This window comes from Lagenorhynchus albirostris, chromosome 6 (assembly GCF_949774975.1).
Source record: "Lagenorhynchus albirostris chromosome 6, mLagAlb1.1, whole genome shotgun sequence".
Classification (NCBI taxonomy): domain Eukaryota; kingdom Metazoa; phylum Chordata; class Mammalia; order Artiodactyla; family Delphinidae; genus Lagenorhynchus; species Lagenorhynchus albirostris.
In genome coordinates this window covers 67,961,309-67,980,859 of record NC_083100.1, presented here as the reverse complement: position 1 = coordinate 67,980,859, position 19,551 = coordinate 67,961,309, and the positions used below count along the sequence as shown (strand labels likewise).

The following is a 19,551-nucleotide window of genomic DNA, read 5'->3' as shown; positions in this document are numbered from 1 at the left end:
AGTGAGTACATGTTCATCTCAAATTACTGGTTTCTACCCTTTTTAACATTAAAAAAAAAAACCTCATAGATTCAAGATATTGATTTTACCTTTTAGCATCCATTGATGGAGAAAATAATGACTAAGAACTACAGTGAATTCCGTGACACCGTTGTGACACTTCTGAACAGATGTATGTTTTTATTCTAATCACAAGACACACTACATACATCCAAAAAAAAAACCTGTAGAACATACGTGTGACAATCGTATGTGTGGTGCACATGTGAATTTGAGAAACTTTTGCAATAAATTCAAGATTCCTCAGAGGTCTGCAGCCCTCAGTGTGGGAACCACTCTCCCAGAGGCTAAGAAATAACATACTGTTCAACACTGTTTTATTTTTTTTTATAGTGAGAACTTATGTTTTTTTTTTTTACATCTTTATTGGAGTATAATTGCAATACAATGGTGTGTCAGTTTCTGCTTCATAACAAAGTGAATCAGTTATACATATACGTATGTTCCCATATCTCTTCCCTCTTGCTTCTCCCTCCCTCCCACCCTCCCTACCCCACCCCTCCAGGCGGTCACTGAGCTGATCTCCCTGTGCTACGTGGCTGCTTCCCACTAGCTATCTACCTTACATTTGGTAGTGTATATATGTCCATGCCTCTCTCTCGCTTTGTCACAGCTTACCCTTCCTGCTCCCCATATCCTCAAGTCCATTCTCTAGTAGGTCTGTGTCTTTATTCCTATCTTAACCCTTAGGTTCTTCATGACATTTCTTTTTTTTAAATTCCATATATATGTGTTAGCATATGGTATTTGTCTTTCTCTTTCTGACTTACTTCACTCTGTATGACAGACTCTAGGTCTATCCACCTCATTACTAATAGCTCAACACTCTGTTGCACAGCTGATATCCACCAGGAAAAATTGAGCAGCACAATCAGCTTCCACGTGCCTAAAATTTTTCAAATGGAACTTCATAAAATGAAACTTAGGTCCTCATAGTGTTTTTGAGCTGGAAGAGTATTTAGAAATCTTTCGATGCAAGTTATCCATTTTCAAAAGAATAACACTGAGTTACAGAGAAGAAGTGTTTTCACCTCCCGAACTACCAGATAACGGTAGAACTCGATTCTTAAAAGTTTTAATTACAGCCCACTGTGTATATATGTGTATGTGTATAAATACATAAGCTGACAATATGGGGCACTTCTAAAAAAAGAGCACTGTATAATAAACTCTTTTGATTTTTTTGTTTTTGTTTTTTGGGTTTTTTTTGGTCAATCCTAACAGATATGATGCAAGATTGCTTCCCACAACTCTCAAGCAGCACTCAAAATCTTTTATTGTAATGGTTCCTTTTTCTCTTCTTTATCTCCTCAACCTTTTTTCCATTAATACAGTGACAAAATAGGGGTGCTATGTACATGTTTTTAACATAAAATCCAGTTAAGATATGCCAACCACTACAGAGAAAATAAAAACTTTAAATCTATTTTCATCACACTTATAAATGTGTGCATTTTTAAGCTGCTGGAATTTTAAATATATTTTCATTTCTCCTCATCTGGAGAATTTACATGCTTGCAGGAAAACCTTGTTGAAACCTTATTTTGGTCTTCATGGAACACAATCTCAACATCTCGGACGGCCTAAAGCATGCTGAATTACATTTGCAGCTTCCTCTGGGGCTCTGTGAAGCTCTATTAGTATTACATATTACACATAAGTTACTTTTAATGCTCTTCCAAGGCTTGTTAAATGCTACACAAACTTTACACTTCATGGCTCTAATGTTTAACTTATCTATCAGTAAATTTGAACCCATAATTCATTTAATTGTCCACGTTGGTGATTTCTACCCATTATTATTTCTAAATGAGTTTTTTTAAAGAACTAGAATAGGCACAATGTATTCAAAGATTGTGCGTTAAATGTGACTGTTGCACTTACTGGGAAATTTAAGTACCATCTAGTAAAACAAACCTAAACAGGATGATTCTAACAGGTGAAAAATGTTTGTATTTATTTCAGGTTTAGACTATGCTAATTTTTCTTTTTGTAAGGCGAACCTAAACTACACTATTTAAAAATTCACAATACTACTCTCTGCATATCTTCCCAACAAACTGCATTTAGATTGCATATATTTTTGATTTGATAGAATTCTGTCCTGAGCTACATGCAACCTAAAAATCATGGCCTTTGAAGAAAAGCAATGTTGAAATATTAGTTACTGTGCATCACTGAGGAAATCTTTGTGGCTGAAAATCTGACAAAATTTTATTTAAATTAAATTAAATTTTATTTAAACAGGTTTTTATTAAGTTTTTTTCTAGAACACTAATCTCATTTTAAACTACATATATATATATATATATATATATATATATATATATATATACAGCAAATAAGCCCAAGGGTATAAACAAACTAATGAAAACTTTCATATTCCTGAATGTCACAGCAATGGTAGCCTCACATCAGTTGCATTTGGAAGGAGAAATCTTAATGTTTCTTTCCTGTCTTCATTGCCTAATATCAACTCAACGATGCAATTATTATACAATTATTCTTAATTTCTATTTAGGAATTAAATTTCAATCATTTTCATTTCAGGTCATTAAGAATATTATGAAAACAACCAGGCTTACCATGGTTATCTGTCAGAAGTACTCTCTTCAACAATTTATGCCTCATTTTATTTTAGTGGGGAAACTGTCTGATACCAGCTTATTTCAAAAATAGAGAAACAAAACAAAAACAAAGAAGGTTAAAAACCCAGACAAGATAGAATCCGGAATTTAAGTGTTTTTAGTAGATTAAAAAAATCTTTGTGGAATTATTCAGCCACAACTAAGTACATGTCAAACAATATTTGGAAAATAACAGTAATATTTGGATATCACTGTAAATTTCATAAAAATGAGATTTCCAAGAATACTGCTCTTTTATTTTAACTTAATTTTCAGGCAACTTAAGAGTGACCTGTTTATGGCAGAAGCTTTCTTAAGGAGATAAAAGAGCCCAACTATTTGTGAAAAGAGGTGAGCAGTGAACATTTTTTTCTCTTTCCATGTAAATATTATAGGAAGTAAAGTATATGCTTATGGTTAAGAAAATTAGATATTCAACAGAGTTATATCTAGTCTTGATATAATCATAAATTTGAGTACTCCCCAATACATTGTTGTCATTTATTTAAAAGAAAATTATATTTGATTCTTTTAATAATTGTTTTAGGAAAAAAAGGCCACATTTTGATACTGAATCCTATTTTTTTTTGTATATTATAAAAGCACAGATTTCTGAGCATTTAAAAAGAGCTTCTGTGAAGAGATGACATAGTCATTGAGAATTCTTGAAAAGAAAATTAATATGATGTCATCAGAATAATTGAACCTTGAGTACCTTACCCTGTTATTTTGATAGATGAGTTAGAAAATTAGGGGGGGAACACCAAAGAAAACACACTTATCGTATAGACACCCACACACTACCCTGTGCTCACCATTCCTACTACAAATAAGAATAATGTCTGTGATAGCTGACCCTAACCAGTGCCTTAATTAACTGGTATTAAGTGGTAATTAAGATGATGCCAGTTAAGTTTTAATTTTAAAAAATTAAGTACAAACTCAGTTATTCAATAAAGAGTTGTAGTCATTTGGTGTGTTTCTAGGTGCAGAATATAGCAATTTACTATTGACAAGCACTAACGGACGAGGTCATTTCACAAGTATAGTGTGGACAAAGGTGAACCGGGCAACTGATGAAATCTGTGGCCAAGGCGAAATAGCAATCTCTGAGCCAAACGGTAATAAAGTTACTGAAATGAAGCAATGTAGTTTCTACACTGAACTGTCATAAAGGAGGATATGGGCTTCAAACTGGCATGTCACGAGTAATTAAAATATTATTTCTCTTTTTTAAAAAGTTCCAAATGGCTTTAATAGTCTTATCGATTTTTTATTCAAACAGCTAAAAGTGAGGTTAGGAGGACGCTGCCTGACTGTAGCGAAGAGTGGGCAGTGTCGAGGTTTGGAGGGATGGAGGGCGAGTTCTGCAAGGGCAGAAAAAGGAAAAGAAAGTAGATGTATTAACACACTGGAGACAATGAATGCCTCCACAAACAGAAGACTACACTGCCCCAAAGGAAAAAAGCTAAAGGGATTCAGAAGTTACCTACGATATGAACACTTAAAAAGCAATGGCTGCACATTGACTATATTGTTCACAGGGATACAGAAAGTTTCTATGAGACAAGATGACAAATGTAAAGTTCTCAAAATAGATTTCTCCTGAAGATTCCAAGATATTCGCTATACAAGTCTCTCCAATTGATCCTCGAGTTGAAATGACTGGCTTGTCTGGTCAAATACTTGGTCAATTGATTCAGGACAGGTGTGACTGATACTGTTAAGTGCCAGCAAAAATAAAGCTTTAAGAAAATGCATTCGTTTTGTGTGCCTAGCTTTCCCCCGCTAGGAGAGACTGAGCTTCTTGCTAATAAGAGATAAAACCTGTTACAGCCACCTTTGGTATCATTTTTGCTATTCTCATCTTGAAAATAAAGCAGATCAGATATTTTTATATGTATGAATGATTTCCATGACACGTTATGGAATCAGAAACCTTACAGCTAGAAATAATCAAAAGATCATCAGACCCAGGCTCCTACCTTACCTTAAATATGAGTGACAAGGCTCTAAACAGTAGTGAAAAACATGTTTGAGAAAAAGGACTGTGAAAATGGAGATGGCTCTTCTGTATATGTATGCTTGAGTGTAAATCTTCACACAATCAGGGTGCCATACTGAGGACTCGGCTTCCTCATACAGCCAAATTTCCATTGACACCACATAACTTGGCCCTTGGCAAATACAGAGAAGGAACACATCCACCTTGCAGTAAAGTGAGCTGTGCAGCCCAAATCCAAATCCAGACACTCCTTAGCAACAACGCACTCCTCTTTGCAATGAAAACATTCCTAGAAGGTAGTATTTAGCCATAAACAGCTTCCATACCAATTCTTTATGTAATCCACTTTGCAACTAGCTAATTACATGTGATCACCTTTCACTTAATTGAAACTACACTCACATTATTCAATAATTAAATGATTTGTCTAAGGAGAAATATAAAACACAAAACAGTTCATTTGGAAAGGATACAAACAAATCACTAGGCACCCAGGACCCAAGTCAGAGAATCAAGAGGACCTTAGTTTTAATAGGAGAAAGGCCAAAGGTTTGGAAATTATTACTATTATTTTTATTCCCTCCAAAGCTTGATCCCATGTTACAAATTACAGCATTCCCCACTGAGCTGTTGGGCCCAAGAAGCGATTTGCTATGTGATCAAGGATCTATCTGCACAGGACATTACAGACCTCAGATTCCACTACCCGAGAAGCCCCCTCTTGCCAGTATGTGCCCAGCCCCAATAAAGCAAAATAAACATAGAACACACATGCTCCCGGAATGAAAGTTGGCTTTCTTCTCATATCTATGAGCAAAAAATAGAATGGTGTTTTAAAATGGTCAGGCCAATCAATTTATTTTTTCTCTCACTCTTGGAAGCTCCAGGAGGAAAAGAAAAGAAAAAAAAAAGAAATACACTAGCCGGATGTAAACTGTTATTTATATTTATTTTCTCACTGCTTTACAAATGTTAACATATGCTGTCATATGACATCCCATAAGGAAAATAACAATACAAATATTAACCGAATAAGGAATGTTCGATTAAAACTAATACACAATTGACGGCAACTGTTTCTTTACTATGAAGCAAATGATAGGTATTTGTAAAATCTTCCCTAAAGTTGTGTGTCTGCTACACAAATTTTAAAAATTCTGTGCCAATGTAGCGAGATCAGTTAATGTTACAGTAGTAATCATTAGAGTTCTGACAAATAAAATACCCTCCTGATGCAGAAAGCAATTGTGTCAATGAGCAATCTCCATTTCTTAAGAATAAAAGTCATCCATACAATTCTCCAAAACTGTGAAATTCCAGCTTGGAGGTCTATGGTCCTTAGAAAGAAATATAAAGTAAGATTTAGCAAGGATACAAGCTACCCATTAGTGAAAAATATGAAGATTAAGCAACCTCTAGACTGTCCTTGGTTTATTTTGCTTTTTATTTTGGTAAGGCTAAATGACCTTCCTCTACAGGAAATAAATCTGTATGGAGCTGAAAATCATAGGCAATTAATGCACTGACCAACAAGAGAGTCCTCTCAAATTATGGTTTTAGATGTATCAAATGCGGGTGGAAATGTGTTTGTGAAAAGCAAGGTAAAGCAAAACCCAGGCAGACTTGCACTACTGCTGTAGAACAGAATTGAGTTTAGTTCTGTGCAAGATCTCATGCTGCCTGTCTGTGACATAACAGTGTCAGCTAAATGAAAGGTTTTATTTAGCGCCAATTTTAACAAAACCCAATGTTTAACTTATGACACAACAGGGATTTGGAGGTCTTCCTCATCACCTTAAAAGGAAGTAAACCAGAATCCAGCATGAGATGAAGGTGCCATTTCATCTTGTACGGTTCCCACCCCCACCCCAGGTAATAACTTATTTATTGGTAAAATAAAGACCTATAGCATTAGCTAAAGAGACACAATTACAAGATTACATGGAGTCAGTGTTCACCTGTACACCATGGTTTGTCTGACCACAAAGAACCATCCGTTTCAAATCTTTTCATTTCATACAAACTCTTTATTGCTTCACTAAAACTAAAATCTACACACTTGTGTGTGTGTGCACGTGCGCGCACACACACACGACGTGAGGAAGAAAGAGCATTCCGTTTTAACCACAGAGCAGCAATAAAATCAAATATCCTTTCTATACCAAAGGCATCGCCTGGATTAGAAGATACTTGCCGATTCTCAAAGCAAGCCCAGTTACCATAACAAATGTACATTTTACCAGCCTTGGAATTCTAATTGTGTTTAATACAGTTTCGTGTTGCATCAAAGTACAAAATCAATACCATTTGTCCAGCTCACAGGAAAAATGGAATCTATAAACGCCTCTTACTGAGTAATTAAACACCTATTATTGTCATGGGTAGTGAAACAATGAATATGATAAGATAAATTTTTGCAAGAAAATACTGCAGTGATTAATACCTCCCTGCGTATTAAATAAAAATGACTGCCTTTTGTGCAGAACTGCTGGCAGAAGAACGGGGACGTGAGAAGTAGTTGCCAGTGCCACAATAACAGGCTAACCTTGAACTGAACTCTTTTCCTCAAGAAATTAAATGCTGTAGCAGGACTTTAAATCCCCCCACTTAGAGCTCATTTGTGCGCCATGTAACCTGCAGTTCCTGAAAAGAACTCATTATCTTCAAAAGGAGAATCCCTTTATAATTTCTTTATGAATGTATATATTGTTTCTACAAAAAAAGTATTTCAGGGTCCAAAAAGGATAAGAATATTAACAGTGTAAGCAAGGCAGAGACTTGTACCAATCAGATACCATTTCTACTTCCAGGAATTCAAGTGCAGAATGCAATCTGTTTTGGAAAACTGAACATTAGATTGAGAATGAGGTTAGAGGAAATGCATATTTAGAAAAAGAGATTAATCTGTGAGACTGATGCTAACGGTCCTGCTTATTCTGGTGCTGGAGTTCCTGTGTTTTTCTGGGTCTCTCTGTCTGTCTGTCTCTGTGGCATAGGTATGATACCCCTCATTCTACGCACACCCCCCATACATACACACACACACACACACACACACACACACACACACACACACACACTCCCCACCCACCGCATGGTTCCTCCATCATCGCTTTGCCTTTTTTTTTTTTAACTTAAGAATGATGTACCGGGAACAACTACAAAGTACAAAAGATGAATCTATGGATGTGACACTTGTAAAGGGTAACCCTATTTCACAAGTGAGATGGGACAAAAAAGAAAGAAAAAAAGGCCACTGAAGCAATAACTGCTCACTGAATTACCATTAAATTCTAAGATTTACAATCCAACGTACAGTAAGTGCATATCTAATGGAGTTTGTCCTCTAAAAGAATATAAAGTGAATTTTTGCAGCATAAGATGTGTGTAGATGATGTATGTTTCTTTTAATCCAGTTTTTAAATTAAAGACAAGAAAGAGTTCAAAACACACAAAAAAAGAACACATTGATGCAACACCAGCAAAACCCCGAGGCAAACTTAGAAGCTTACCTAATTTTAAATGCACTTCATAGTAACTATTCTCATTTTCTATCAAACTGAATTCATTCCTCCAAAGACAAAGTAAGACATATAATCAAATAAGTAGAGCAAAACAGAAGTCATGATATCTTTCACACAGCATTAGTACATGAACAGTTAACCTTTTTGAATCCTGTGTCAAATTAAAAAAAAAATCCTGAATCCAAATGATTGGTTATAAATTGCTACATTTTTTGCTGAAGGAAAAAAATAAGACAGAGAGTTTGTTAGTAGTATTGAGTCCTTTAATAAAGGCAAATAAATTCATATGTTGACAACATGGAGAGAATTCAAATATGATACTAATGTAATCCAATATCAACAATATTATGACTATGTTCATTTTTATTAACACAAACAACCCCCAGAAAGGAATTTACTATTTTGGAGCAATATCACTTAAAATACTCTAATTAATTCTTTAATAACCATTAAAAGAAAATTCTAATCATCATTCTCTATGCTGCTTTCTAAAGGAAACATTCATGAAATAACTCCCATTTTCCACCTCATGACAAACTCTTAATAAAACCTATCATATCATGGATAATATTTTAGCAAAAGCTTTCTGGAAGAGGAAAATTGATATAAGGTAGCTTAAGTAATGTTATTAGATGATTTATTTTATTTAGATAAATAGGTCTTTTTTAAGCAGTATCTCAGAAGTCGCTGTCCTTGAATTAAGTAATATATAAAACTATTACGCCGATTTTGCAAACCTATGCTTTGCTCTTCTCACCTCTCCCCCACATGATCTGAATTTTATTTTAAAGGATTAACAAGTAACACATATGATCGGCAATGATATCCTTGTTCTTTTAAACCTTAGTGAATCAAGTCTGCTAAAGGTGAAATAGTGGAATTATCAGTACAAGTGGCTGTGTCATCAGAGCCTTCAGAAAGGTGCTGTATAGAAACGCCTAAATAAACAGCAGCATAAAGGACTTTATAGATGAGATATATACGTACAGATCTCTCTCTTTCATACACACACACACACACACACACACACACACACACAGCCTGACTCTGGTTATTAAAAATATAAAATAGATTCACTACTGTATATAAACCAAAAGGTATTTGTAATCCCCCTATCACATTAATTTTAACTTTAACGCTAGTTTAAATGATGCACCGTTTTCTGCCCCCTTTTGCCAAGATATGTGAAAGATCATCTTAAAAATCAGTTGGTTAAAGCCCCTCTCTATGCTACAGTGAGCCGGAGAATTTCCAGCATCTGATGAAGGCCAGTGGACCACCTGATACTTTTTCAGCAGGGTGATAAAATTAAAGGATGGCTTTGATTTGCTTGAAGGATTACTTCCCTTACTTAATTGTTTAAAGTGCATGGTATTAACACAAAGAGGGGGGAAAGAAGAAAATTAAGGTGACTGTAGAGCCCAAGCTAATTGCAAGCTGATTAGATTGTGCCATGCAAGAGCTCTCCCTCCGTTACATACCATCACCAGCTCTGGTCTTTTCCACCCTGCTGCTGCAGCAAACAAGCTGATTTGCTAACAAAGTGGTCAGCTCGGGCACTCGCACAGCAGCTCACGGGGTCCACAGACGGCTGGCTGCTCTCCATGCAGAGAATCTCGAGCTCCATTCTCCAATCTGATTACACGGCTCCTTGTTCCAGCAGCCTTAAACCTTCATGGCAGTTTACCAACATTTTCATCACTTTTTTCTTTTACAAAGCAAAAGAACTGATAAGCTCTCAGGTACCCAGGATCTCATAGTCAATGGCTGGCCAGCAGCCAGCATTCCCTCACCACACAACTGCTTCGGGCCACACTGCATAAAGCAGACAGGATTTACCAAACAGCACAGAACTATTTGAATTTTGCCATGTGTACAAGGAAGCAACATGTTTCTGTCCTTACAGACGTCGACTGTTGTGTCTAATCGCATCTAGGAAATACAGAGACCTAAATACAGAGGCTCTGCCTGCCCCCGCCCCCATAAAAAAGAGGCACTACAAAGCAAACCAATGAACATATGCCCATGAATTCACTATTCCCCTAACTGATGTGCTTGGGGACTCTGCCTGGTAAACGCAAAGCACTAATAACTGTTTTTAAAAGTCCCGGTCTGGTTACCTGGACCAATTACCTCATTGACCGTGAAAATGATCCTAGTGAGTTTTCATTAAAATCTAAAATTTTGTGGACTACACAAAACACCTGATTAGCATCTTAAAACTTTGGCAACCCCCTAGAACTTTAAAAAAGACACACCAAAAGATGCAGAAATGAAGCACAAAACCTATCATCTGAAACCACCTCATGAGAATTCATCTTACTCCCTTGAATTCCCAGAAATCACATCATGCAGTTAGCAGGAGTATCTACGTAATACATTCACGTTCAGAAGTTTAAAACAATGGCTGCTCTAACATTTCAAGTAGAAAACCTATGTGTAGACTCTTCCTCCTATGTAATATTTTAATTCATTTTTACCTATAGCCCATAGGCCTAAAATGTAAAATAAACATGGGCCTAAAATGTGAGCTTTACAGTGAGATAATGTAAATGTTCACTTACTGTCTGCTTCCGTTCAACCAAAAAACAATAAACAAAAAACAATAACAGAGCCTCCTTCGGCCACGGTCAATAACTTTCTAACAAAGATGAGGAAAAGAAAAATGGCTTTTAATGGCTGCGGCTCTTCCTGGTTTGTTTTTGCATAATATTGATCAATAGTAAAGGGTTTGGAAGGGGAGGGGAGGGGATGGAGAGAAGTCTACAGTTATGGGAAATATGTACAACTCAGCTCGTACAATGCCTCAGTATGCCAGCTCACCAGCGCGCTGACCCTCTCTGTATCTTGGAGTCATTAGCTGGAGTCCCAGCCCTGCCTCCAGGACGAGGGGATTTGAACTCACACACCGAAGTGGGGAGATTCGGGATTCTGAGCCTGCCAGACAGAAGGGTCATTCCTCTTCACTGATGAGGATGCTTGTCCCCTGGGGAGGGGAAAACTGGATGAGTGACTGTCGCAAGATTCAGGCAATGGGCGTGCTGCTGACTCAGGAATGGACTCTGACAGCCACCCTGCTTCAGTCCAGCCGCTCTGAGTGGGAGCGATTTTAGGGCAGCAGCATTGACAGGTACATGCAAAAGTTACGGGAGAATGGAAAAGAGAGGAAAGAGGGAAGGAAGGAGCAAATGCAACAGCAACTCCTTTTTGAGACATATGCATACAAGAAATAAACATTTTTCCTTAATGCAAAGTTGCCATTGCCCAACAGACAAAAGCTGTGTTTGTGGATGGGCATATTTAGAACACCCACAGCATTTCTGAGTGGATTTTAAAAGAGGACGTGCATTTAAAAAACTGATCGACTAGGCTGACGTGTACATGTGCACATCCACAATACTGTAAAACTGTATAAACTCACAGAAAGTATACACACCCACCCATACATATATTTGCATGTGGGTGGTATTCTGCATAAATGACTGTCAACTTAAAATGCCATTCTCTAATTTATATGCAAATTCTACCTCTGGTAAAATAAAAACATATTTTAAGCGGCTTATAGTGCCAACACATTATTCCCATGAATGATTCCTAGTAAACTATTTATGCCAACTGTGGTGAGTTTTTTTTTTTTATATTTATTGGATGGTGAACGAAACCACTTAAACTACAGTTGTCTGTATGAATCAGTAATTTTCATGTTTCTAATTAAAATGTAAACAGCGTAATGAAGACATCAAGTTTTTAGGCAAATGTCTCTTCCAGTGCCACTTGGGGTATGATAATTACTGGAGCAGATCTGTGGATGCTTCTGAATCCCCTACAAGTCCAGATTAAAAGCATTACTGCTAAACCTGGCTTTTCACACGAGGGAATTGTGTACTCTAACCCATTCCCAGTTTGCTCACAGATGCACAATGGCCACCTTTAAAACCTGGTCATTAAAAAAAATCAAAATGGAAAATAACAAATGAAGTAATTTATATTTAAAATGTTGATTATAAAACATTAACTGGCAATCAAAATGCTGGAACCAGATCTACTCTGATCTGATTCCCTGCCATTAGCTTCTTGAAAAAAAAGAAAAGAAAAAGAAAGAAAGAACAGAAAAACAGAAACCAAACAGTGTCTACCCTAAATTTCTAGAGCCCAGGTCTGGGTTGAGGGGTGAAGCAATAAACTGATTCCAGATTCAAAGATAACATTAACTTCCAAGATTTATTTTGTTTAGATAAACAGTTTAAATGAAACAAGTTCACAAAACACAAAATAGCAAAATTTTAAAATAATATATAATCCATGGAGTAAAAATGTGTCCTTTTCCCTTCTTATATTCAAGAATGTAAAAGTGCCTTTGATATGAAGCTGTAATCCGTTTTCATTTTTATTTCAGCATCTATTTCTCTCAAATTCGTCAAAATTTATCCTAAAGCAAATGACCTCTTACACATGCTGAATACATACATCACCTCTTCTGCCTACAACTGTTAATTGAACTTCTCTCTGAAGCCTATTTTTCCAAGTTAACCAGTGTGCTTGCTTTACATATTTACTACTTAGCACCTGAACAGTTCCTTTCTAATATATATATATATATATATATATATATATATATATATATATATATATATAAAATTGTGTACCACCCCTCCCTCCATACACCCCTTAGAACTATTGCAGCCACACTTGCGGTTGAGTAGTTATAGCTGAAATCTGCAGTGACATGAAAAGTCTAAAATGTAGGATAAAAGGAGGATTCCTTCCCCCACATCCCACCCCCCGTCCTCTGGACTCAAAGTCCACAGACTGACTGATATGGCCACTTTTCATATTATTTTTACATAAATGCTAGACAAGCATGTTGCTAAGGTTGGCTGTGGAATTGAAAATGGATAAGAAATGTGAGTATGTATGGGGGAGTTACGTGAGGCAGAGAAAGAGGGCAATTTTTGCACTGTTATGTTTTATCACTAAAGTAATGCAGACAAACAAATGTATATCCACCATCCTGGGGTCAGAGGGAATGTTTAATCTAAAAGCGTTCTGTACCACTTTTCCATCTGAAAATATATCAGCCTTTTTTTTTCTGATTTGGGCATAGAGACATAGTATTTTGGGGTGGGGAGAGGGTGGGACATGGAGAAAGAGAGGATCTGAACAAGGCAGATTTTGGTGACGTTTAAAATTTTTTTAACACTCTGGGGGTTTTCTGAGGAAGAGAAAGCTGATTAAACAAGGCCAAGTGTTCTGTCAGCTTAAGGGTGATATCACAGTTGTGTTCAATATCAGAAGTGTTGCGAGTACAGGCATCATTTCTATTCGCTTTGTGCCAGAAAGGTAAACACCGGATTGCACTGTGGATTAAAACAATAAGAAATCCCTTTCCTCTCAGGCTTTCAAGGCTGTGTTAATCGGGTGTAATTTTTAATGAACACTAGCTGCTTGGTACTCATTCAAGACATTTCATTAGAAGGTTATTCATTTAAAAATCAACGTTTCAACCATATCAAGCTGTAACCTTTCTTGAAATGTAAATGAATGGTTTAAATGAGAAGATTAATAAAGAAGGGATGTTCCAATTCCAAGCATGGCATGCTATGTATTTTTAAATTTGTCTATGCCAGATGCTGTCAGTCAGAACAAAAAACTGTCCAAGCAGACAATCTGTGCGTCTGAATGTTGATCATGGTGGAAAGTACAGGGGGGGCGGGGGGAGTGTGTCAAGGATTCATGGTCCTTCATCTTTGCAGTAGAGCAAACACGTCTCTCAGTATAGCGACAGACAGCTGCTTCCACTTTCTAATGTGCCCTAACTTAGATCACTGAAAGAATTGTCAGCGCTCAGAGAAACACACAAAGATAACACAGCCAGCTGCCATGGAGGGGAAAACAGCACAGCTCAGAAGAAATGGGATTTGTTCCATTTGCATGATGCGGCCTCCCCTGGGCCCCTTTCTTTCAAATCCAAAGCACAAAAGACAACACTTAACATATTTGCTTAAAGATGACAACCTCATGTTGATTTCATTTGGATGTAACAGTGTCAGGATTACAGATATAAGAATATATTATATCTGTAACAGAGACTGACAAATGTACCCATCAGTGGAACTGTCTGATTCATCTGCTTATACAGCCATTTTACCATCCCAAGGGTGCCATCTAAGTAGTAACTTTAGAAGACTGAAGGTCTAATTTTATTACACCACATTTCAACCTACTAAACAATATTATTTCTAAAATAGATCATTTTTATTGGAAGTCTCCCTGATGAAAAATCCAGTAGACACCAGAGAATTTATGAACTGTATGGGTCCTTTGAACTCAATATACTGCCCATTTTAAACAACTTTTCTTGCTGTATGGCAAAATCCTAGTATCGAATAAGTGAAAGTTAGAGAGAACATGTATGTTTTGAATGTCTAAGTACATTGATATACTAAACAGATTTTACAGATATAGAGAGGGGAAGAGAAAGAAACTGATTGATTATATGGACAACTATAAAATCAGGTCTTACCTGGTCCATTTGAATAAATTCTTTGTAACCACTTACTTCTGTCTATTCCATTATATGTCTTCCCTCAGTATAGCATGCATACTTCAATAGCAACTATATGAATAATCATTGCCTGTCAATATCTTTTGGACATATACTCAATCTAATTTCCAGTATTCTTTAGGCAGGGGATAAGACCAGAGAATGATTTAAAGCTAAACTGGCTAGTCTCTATTCATTATAATATGTATGGCTTAGGAAAAAACATGATTCTGATCTGAAGCCTACATACTTTTACAAATCTTTATTCTGTATGGCTTTATGGATTCTGACTTTCTTTTTTAAGCAAATAAAAAGATAGAGGAAGATGTGAGTGAACTGATTTATTTGCATCTACATTACTCCGAGTTACCTGATTGGAAATCTGGGGGTGAGAATGGAGACACAAGGAACAGGTAGAGAGGAAACCACCATTCTCTTCACACATGCAGTACACACACAGACACACATACACACACTTACACATATAAACGCCCGGGCCACATTCAGCCCCAGAGCCCATCCAACTGACTTCCCATAATAAATGCTGGCTCCCTACGCTCTTGCTTTGTCCAAAGGAACGCTCTACTGCATGTTGCTATTTACTGGCAACAGTATAATTCACTCATTTGGTCTTGTTTTATAAAATAGAGTTAACTGCTATATGTGAAATTTCTGCACAGCAGATGGTTACCAATCATTATTTTCCATTTGTTTAGTTTCTAGTAAGAACAAGAGAAACTGTGGAGCAGTGATGCAAAGAAAACTAGCAGCCTGCATGATAACCCAACCAGTGCCAGAAGACACATTAAAAAAAAATGACTTTTATCACATAGTAGATCAAGGCTAAATATAATTTTGAGGGATGGGGAGACGTTATTTCCCCCACCCTCATCCATAAAGGAAAATGCCATTTAATAATTTATTTCTTAGTATAAAATCCTCTATGAATTAGCCTCTCTATTTTTTTTAAGTGATCAAAGTTTCTAGAAGCAACTTATTATAACCATTGTTTGTCATCACCCACGCTGAGATCACTTTCCTTACCTCTAAGTGGCCCAGTTGTCCAACAGAAACATGGGAAATAGGAGCCATTTGTGGACAAGTGCACATGCACAGAAAATTAAGCTGTAAATATCTGGGCTGGGTTATTACTAGAATCTGGAAACATCTGGGGCTACAGAACAAGCCAAGCCCCATTTCCACAATGTCCAGGTAATTGCTTAAATGATTTATACCTTACTGTTTCTATTAAAAATGTCTTTAAAGAGAAACATTTGTAGCCTCGGTTCTGCAATAAAAACTGGTATCTGATTTCACTCGTACAAAATCTTGTGAAAGACGTTGCATTTCTTCAAGGACATGTGCATGACACGAAACTGAACCCTGGACAAAGGTGGGAGTGCTAAAAGAAGGCGTGGTCAGTCAAAGAAAATAATCATATCAGGCAAGCAAATTTTAAGTGACTTAATTTGTGATTAGTTTTTATTCTAATCCAAAGAATCCATTTTAAAAAATCCTCTTCATGCACATCTGACACATATATCCAAGCCATTTTAGGGTGAACTATACCTCAATATCCATTTTCAATTTTAACTAATTCCTCATAAATCTTGTTTACTGAGTCTTCAACTGAATATCATGCCAAATCTATCACCTAAGGGACAAATAAGTACCACCTCCCAGATAGACCTGGGCCACTTAGTTAAGAATTTGGAGAGATTTAAATTGGCTCACTTAGATGGTGTCTGTATGGAGCTGCTAACTGGCCCATTCAGAATGAAAGAGCCATCGACGCTGTCAGCTGCGTCATAGGTTTCTCTTCTGAATGCATACACACACACACACACACACACACACACACACACACACACACACACACACACAGCTGTATTCAGTTGAAATAATTTTGTTTTATTTTAGATTTTAAGCCAAGAGGACGATTATAGCTTCATATTCTTCAAGAATTGCCATGTCTAGACCTAACAAAAAATTCAGTGACTGACAGCTGTCAGCTATGCTTATGAAGGCAAGAGAAAAAAAAGAACAGCAACAAAATAAACTATTGACCACTGGCTTTTAACCATGGCTCCTCTTTAGTGACCACCAACTTACATGACTACCCTCTCTGGGGAATCACCCTACTTTTTTCTACGAGAGAACTAAAGGAAGAATAGCTGATATTTTAGGTGTGAGGAATCTGCGTGGATATTTTTATTTATTTACTTTCAAACCCCCCAACTTCCTGATTATAATCAGGTAGAATTTTAAACCTATGTCTTTTAAATCCTCCCTTGATTTAGTCTGGTTGTTGGCAAGCCATCATTATTATGGCTTTACAATTCATAGTCGTTACTCTCAATCTCATGGATTTCAACTTATAGTTAAGCAATTTTAACTTGCTTGAAGAGTACTGGTTTCCGGAAAACCAGAAAAGCTAATTTAACAAAGGAACTAAATAGATTGTTGCAGTCAAACTGCAAAAATGCTCTTGCTACTTTTAACCTATTGCTTCACCATCTTTATTATTCTACCTCTAATGTACTATAGCTCTTTAGTACTGAAGCTCTTTGCTGAAGATGCAGTGTTTTCATGCAACTGACCAAACAACATTTGTCCACTGTGGCTCACTTAACAGTGTATCTTTGTAATAATTCAGGTTCAATGATCAGCATTGCAGATATTTTCTTCTACATGTAGTATATGAGATCAACCTAGATTTCAATATGAAGTAGTAAGATAGCATCTAGAACTTTTCAGATTCGAAGAGACCAAATTGGAAGAAAACCAGTGAGCTTTCAGTAAAGGTTATCGGTTTCCTTAGTAAAATTGTGTTTTTAGAAGAATGACAATAGAGTCTTTGTTTTTTCTGTGTTCTTTCATGAAGCAATGTGAACAAGTGCTTTTCTCTAGTACATCTATCTTTAGGTTCAAATACACAAATATAAAACAGAAACTTTGTAAAATATTGTTGACTAACACATTACAATTTCAACATTTGCTCAAACTAAATTTCCCTTAGAAAATTTTGTAATGCTATATGCTATAACATTAGTGACAGGTTTAAGAAAGAAACTGACCCTTCCACTAACACACAAACTGAGCGGGTGACGCATTTGAACCACTAGAAGATAGGGTCACTGGGTGTAACCCCAGCTAAATTGTTTACTGCCCAGTACTTAATACAAAATAAATGAATAGTGTCAGACATTAAATACGAAACAAAAGTATGTCAATTAAAGTGTTAACCAAAGACATTCACAAACTACAGAGTCAATGAAAGTTATCATATCAACTGTAGATCAGCTAGTTTGCATCTTACTTCTTATCACCCTAAGTACCATCATGTTCCCAAGGAAATGTTTTGAGTACCACCAGGCACATATTTGCACACTGCCTATTTATCAGAGAAAGGACAAAATACAAAGAAATGCCTTTGGATATGCTGATTTCCCATGTTCAACCGAAGGCTGAATAACCAAGTGTCAATCAACCCTATGTTGTCAAGAAGTTGATTTGGAAGTCTCCACATCTAATGTTTTATGATTCTATACCCTCGAATTTTTGTAACTGCAAAAACAAAAGGAAAAAATATTTAAATATGTAAAGCATAGTGATTTGAAGCCATGTGTTACTGCCTGTAATCGAAATAGGTTACAGAGTTGTGTTAAAGATATCATTATAATGTTCTGTTCTGTTTTTATAAAATAGTTTAAATGCTCTCCTACCCAGAGATATAGGAGAAAATAGAATAAATAACTGTAAGCCCTTTCTTAGGTATATAATTATAAAACTTTTCTTTCAGAAATGTAAGAAGATTGTAAAGTCTTTCTTTAGTAATTAAAGAATACAGAAATTTCATTTTTTTTTTGCGGTACGCGGGCCTCTCAGTGTTGCGGCATTGCAGAGCACAGGCTCTGGACGCGCTGGCTCAAGCGGCCATGGCTCACGGGCCCAGCCGCTCCGCGGCATGTGGGATCTCCCCGGACCGGGGCACGAACCTGTGTCCCCTGCATCGGCAGGCGGACTCTCAACCACTGCGCCACCTGGGAAGCCCAGAAATTTCATTTTTTAACAAAATACACAATTTTAATATATCTGTTCTTTAAGTACTTTTAAAAGCATCTTCCAGTTTTTTAAAGTAAGATTAATAAAAGATGAACCAAGTGACAGTCTCCTACATTTGTATTGATTCATTTCACCAAACATTTATTGAACACCTATTATATAGGTCCTGCTCTGTATACACACGTTGAGGAGATTAAAAATAAAAAATGAATCAGATGTAGTCTGCTCTCAGGAGTTTACAATTTCATAAATGAGAAACAAAAATGCTCAGCAATCTACAGAGGAAGAAAAATGATGGCAAATGATTGAAAGGAGATTTTTTAAGTGATTAAGGAATATCAAGCAGACGTTGAAATGGATCCTCATTAGGGTGGCTCAGGAAGTTTTCATAGATGATGCAACATTTGAGCTAGATGTCAAAGTCCTGGTAGGTTTTCGACAGGTGGAGGAGAAGAGCATTCCAGGCGGTAAAAAGAAGATGAACAAAGATTAGTTAGGGATAAAATTTTAAAAAGATGGAGTTGCTTCCAGTTTGATAAACATCCAACTTTCATACTGATCTATAATTTTGACATATTTTAAAAAAGATCTGAAGTCCCTAAATCCATTACTACTTAAGTTAATCTGCTTGTCAGTCTATTTATATCTCTTACAGGGAGAAAGCACTGGCTAACTAATACTCGTCAACTCTCAAGGTATTAGAATTGCTGACACATTTGCTTGTAA

The 19,551-nt window shown here is 36.5% G+C and overlaps 1 protein-coding gene and 1 long non-coding RNA gene across 3 annotated transcripts in view; one reads left to right on the top strand and one right to left on the bottom strand.

The window, feature by feature from the left end:
- Positions 1 to 3,039, top strand: part of LOC132521803 (uncharacterized) — a 147,688-nt gene extending 144,649 nt beyond the window's left edge. The window contains exon 5 of the long non-coding RNA XR_009540963.1: positions 2,964 to 3,039. This is a non-coding gene — a long non-coding RNA (uncharacterized LOC132521803). The remainder of the gene's footprint in view (positions 1 to 2,963) is intronic.
- FIGN (fidgetin, microtubule severing factor) overlaps positions 1 to 19,551 on the bottom strand; it is a 117,002-nt gene that overhangs the window by 85,113 nt on the left and 12,338 nt on the right. The window lies entirely within an intron of this gene.